Source organism: Neophocaena asiaeorientalis, unplaced genomic scaffold (assembly GCF_003031525.2).
Source record: "Neophocaena asiaeorientalis asiaeorientalis breed wild unplaced genomic scaffold, Neophocaena_asiaeorientalis_V1.1 scaffold360, whole genome shotgun sequence".
In the NCBI taxonomy this organism is placed as follows: domain Eukaryota; kingdom Metazoa; phylum Chordata; class Mammalia; order Artiodactyla; family Phocoenidae; genus Neophocaena; species Neophocaena asiaeorientalis.
The window spans coordinates 630,899-635,788 of record NW_020174485.1 but is presented as its reverse complement, the minus strand read 5'-3'; positions in this window follow the sequence as shown (position 1 = coordinate 635,788).

The following is a 4,890-nucleotide window of genomic DNA, read 5'->3' as shown; positions in this document are numbered from 1 at the left end:
CTGCCTTTATTATATGTTTGCCTTTACCAGTGAGCTTTTCCAATTTGTGATTTTCTTGTTTGTAGTCATGGCTTTTTTTTCCCTACCTAAAGAAGTTTCTTTAGCATTTGCTGTAAAGCTGGTTTGGAGGTGCTGTATTCTCTTAGCTTTTGCTTGTCTGTAAAGCTTTTGGTTTCTCCATTGAATCTGAATGAAAGCCTTGCTGGGTAGTGTGTTCTTTGTTGTAGGCTTTTCCCTTTTCATCATTTTAAATATATCAGGCCACTCCAGAAGGCCTGCAGAGTTTCTGCTGAAAAATCAGCTGATAACCTTATGGGGATCCCCTTGTATGTTATTTCTTGCTTTTCCCTTGATGCTTTTAATATTTTCTTTATATTTAATTTTTGTTAGTTTGATTAATATGTGTTTGGCATGTTCCTCCTTGGGTTTATCTTGTATGGGACTCTCTGCACTTCCTGGAATTGGATGACTATTTCTTTCCCAATTTAGGGAAGTTTTTGACTATAATCTCTTGAAATATTTTCTCAGGCAATTTCTCTTTCTCTTCTTCTTCTGGGACCCCTATAATTAGGATGTTGATTCATTTAATGTGGTCCCAGAGGTCTCTGAAACTGTCCTCATTTATTTTCATTCTTTTTTCTTTATTCTGTTCTGCAGAAGTGATTTCCACCATTCCATCTTCCAGCTCACTTATCCATTCTTCTGCCTCAGTTATTCTGCTATTGATTCCATCCAGTGTATTTTTCATTTCCCAGTTACTGTGTTATTCATCTCTGTTTTTGTTCTTTTGTTCTTCTAAATCTTTGTTAAAAATTTCTTATCTTCTCACCCTGAGCCTCCATACTTTTTCTGAGATTTTGGATCATCTTTACTGTCATTATTATGAATTCTGTTTCAGGTAGATTGCCTATCTCCTCTTCATTTAGTTCTTATACGTTTTTATCTAGCTCCTTCATCTGCAACATACTTCTCTGTCATTTCATTTTGTCTAACTTATTTGTTTGTGGTCCCTTTTCCACAGGCTGAATGATCAGAGCTCCTCTTGTTTTTGTGTCTGCTCCCTGGGGTGTGAGGTTGATCTAGGGACCTCTGCAGGCTTCTTGGTGGGAGGGATTGATGCCACCCTCTTGTGGGTGGAGCTGGGTCTTGTCCCTCTGACAGGCAAGACCATGTCAAGGTTTGTGTTTTGGGGTGTCTGTGAGCTTAATACTACTTTAGACAGCCTGTCTGCTAATGGGTGTGTGTGTGTTTCTATCTTGGTTGTTTGGCCTGAGGCACTCCAGCACTGGAGCCTGCAGGTTGTTGGGTGGCGCTGGGTCTTGCCTCTGAAATGTGGACCTCTCGGAGAGCTCCCTGGGGCCTCTGCTACCAGTGTCCTTTTTGCCACAGCAAGCTATAGTCAACCTTTGCCTCTTCATGAGACCCTCCAAGAGCTCTGAGTAGGTGTAGCCCAGGTTCTTATGGAGTTACTCCTCTGTGTTGGGACCCAGTGCACAAGAGACATTGTGTGTGCCCTCCACTGTTTAGCCCTGTAGAGATCCTGCAATCCAGCTTCACTAGCTTTCAAGGCTAAATGCTTTGGACACTCTTCCTCCCAATGCCAGACCCTCAGACTGTCTTGGTGGGGGGCTGTTTTATGTGGGAATGTCCCTGTGTAGCCTGCATGGGTTTAATATTTTTTATTGCAAGCACTGTTTTCAGTGTGGATGACTGCTGTCTCTTTCCTCAGCGTATGCTGACCATTATCTCATTGATAGGAGGTTTGACTGGTGTTGTGGTGAACAGAGTCTGCCCTGGATATTGAGTGGGGCCTCCCCTTTGCTTTGCAGTTGTCACTTCCCTGTCAGGGTGAGGTATACTCCCTAGTTGTTGGAGTAGAGACCCCTAGATTTGTTTCTTAGCAATGTTTCTGATCTGCAGTGCAAGGTAGGTGGGATTGGAGCACTTCCACTGAGAGAGAAGCCACTGAGTATTCCTCCTCTTGAGCTCACCTGTGAGAGAGCTATTAAAAGTAAACTGATACAAGACAGGAGGTAGGTGTTCTGCATTAAGAGAACAATGTTTTCTTGGAATATTCACCTGATTTTTATAACAGATTGTAAGTTTTATTACCTTTTAAGGATCTGTTGTAACTTTATGTATTTGCTTTTGAAATCTTTTATTGTCACTTTGGTTAAGTGAATAAGTATTATTTCTCAGTGACCTAAGATACTTTTTGACCAAGTATTTCAAAACCTTTTTGATATTTTTGACAAACTTCCTCAACTCAAATTCTAAATAAAGTTATTTTCACCTCTACTTAACTTTGTGTTGTTTCAAAGGGCCCCTGAGTCATCTCAGAGAGAAATATTAAACTAATTAGGATTATTTAGTATGTTAAATTACATGCAAAGTGTTGTCAAATAAGTGGTGATAAACATTCTTAGGTTAACTGTGTGGATAAATATCATTAATATAAATGTCCTAGAAATTATATTAAGTTTCTAAAAGTTGAATATGTACTGGTATTATGTTACTAGTCATAATTCTAGTTATTATCCTATATATGTATGTCACATCAACTTAATTAGTCTTCTTTGTCAATTACACCATAATCAGATCTTTAACTGTGACTTTTTAAGTCTTTTGTCATTCATAAACAGTTATTGTTTCATTCTGGTGCTTTTGCAACAATGCTTCACCTTTAAGAAGATTCATAGAAAGGACTTTTTGAAAAGTACAGGTTTCTGATAACTTTCTGATCATACCACTGAACTGCGTAAGAAATTAAAGAATTCTAATGGAAATCCTGATGGTTTCAGAAAATTGTTAAAAAAGATTGAAATCAAGGATTAATTACATAGACTTGAATGAATTGATGAATATGGTTATAATTTCATGGGTTTTACCTGAAATATTACTGGATTTTAATATGCATTTTTCAGATTTAGCAAAATCTTTCCCTTCAAACTAATTGTGACTTAAATCAACTTGGTAAATTATACCTTTGTAAGTAGAATTGAAGCATTTATCTTTTCTATCTACCTTATCCCTCCAGAAATTGAAAAATCAGGTTGCCAGCAGCCTTTTCTGTGAATAAGGAAGGTCTTCTCCTGACAAGAGCAGTAATCTAAAAATATTTGGGGGACATCAAGAACAAAGTAATTCACTCATATCTATAGATATCACAGGTATAATTTGTGGCAAAACCTTGACATTACTTTCCTGGCCTTGAGAGGCCTTTTAAAAGTTCAGTCTAAGATCTCTTATGAAATGTTCCAGCATATACAATTTAAAAGAGCCTATATGAACAGTTATACTTATGTAAATAATCAGGCCAAATTTATTGAAACCAGACTTATTTTGAAAATAAATTAGTCTTAATTTAGCTAGATTTTATAGAAATGAGTATAACTTATGGAGAAAAATTATATTTCAATAATATATTTTTGTGGATATTGGGGTTTTATATATACTAAGGTTATATACCTATGTCTAAGATGACTTTTGTTGTTATGTTACATTATTGTAAAGTTTAATTGCATTATTAAAATGATGTTCTAATCTTGTTTATGACGCTGATCACAGTAATCTGTCTTTGGATGAAGATCAGATGCCCCATGATCTGCATGCAACCAGGGGATTATGCATACTGGAAAAGGCTTCATTTAAAGGACTGTCTCCAACCTAGATAAAAGGACCTTTATCAGGTACGTTTAACTAGCTCATGCATAGCAATACTGAAGGGAATTAATACTTGAATTCATATTTCCCACTTAAGAATGACTTCTGCATCAGACTGGTTTATAAAAAGGACTGCTGACCCCAAATGACACCCACACAGGATGAGGAGATGACAACAGCAATGGTAGATTGATGACCCAAGAATCAGGACCAGGACTGAAAGACTCATCCTACTATTCAATTGAGCTGCTTACCAAATGTTTGTCTCCCTATCAAAATTGAAAGTTATTGCTGAACTTCTAGCTATCCATTTGCCTTGATGTTCGGGAGGAAAAGAGCATTCTCCAGTGAAGTTGTCACAGAGTATAACTACATGACATATGTCACTGCTTATTTAAAATCTACTGCTAAAGGCACATGTACAATGTTTGTGTGACAATTCAGTATAATTGATAAAATGTATAGCTTATAAAATGTTTCCTCATTAGCATACCTTCTGAGCTTGTTCACTATGGCTGATTAGATTTCCCCCAATGTGGATATCTCAGCATATATATATATAAAGTAGGCCTAGTACCAAGTGACATGATGGACCCAGGGCAGGCAGCAACCAACTTGGCATTGAGGGACAAATATTTTCCATCAATTACAAACAAAGAGGGGAAATGATAGAAGAAATTTTCACACATAGAGGTATGGGAAAGGCATTCTGACTTATAAATAATTTAACTTAAACTAGAACAGCATGTTTTGTGACCTATCAAACATACATTGTACAACTACTTTAACCATTGAAGGAAAAGAATGCGTTTAAAAATCAAAATAAAGTAACTGGTTCAGGCATCCAAAATAGAGCTGGATGGCCATTGTGTACATGATATCAAACACATTCCTTTATTACTGAGAACTTGAATTTTCTGAATGGTACCAGATTAAAGGACACCATCAGCTATTCTCAAAACAATATCTGTTAGCAGCTGCCAACTGCAATTTTATGGTCTCAAGGTAACTATAGAATCAGAAGTGGTTTCTAGACAGTGGCCCACCATACTGGGAACAGAAGACCAGGAGGCTCACTTCTGGGAGACTTATGGTCCTCCATGACTGTGGGATGTTATAAGTGGCAACTGTAAACCTTCACTGTCACATCCTGATTGCTTTAGATCCTCTGATTAGTCAAAAGTGGTTATACCAACTAATACACTTGGTTGAAATAAGGAATGAATT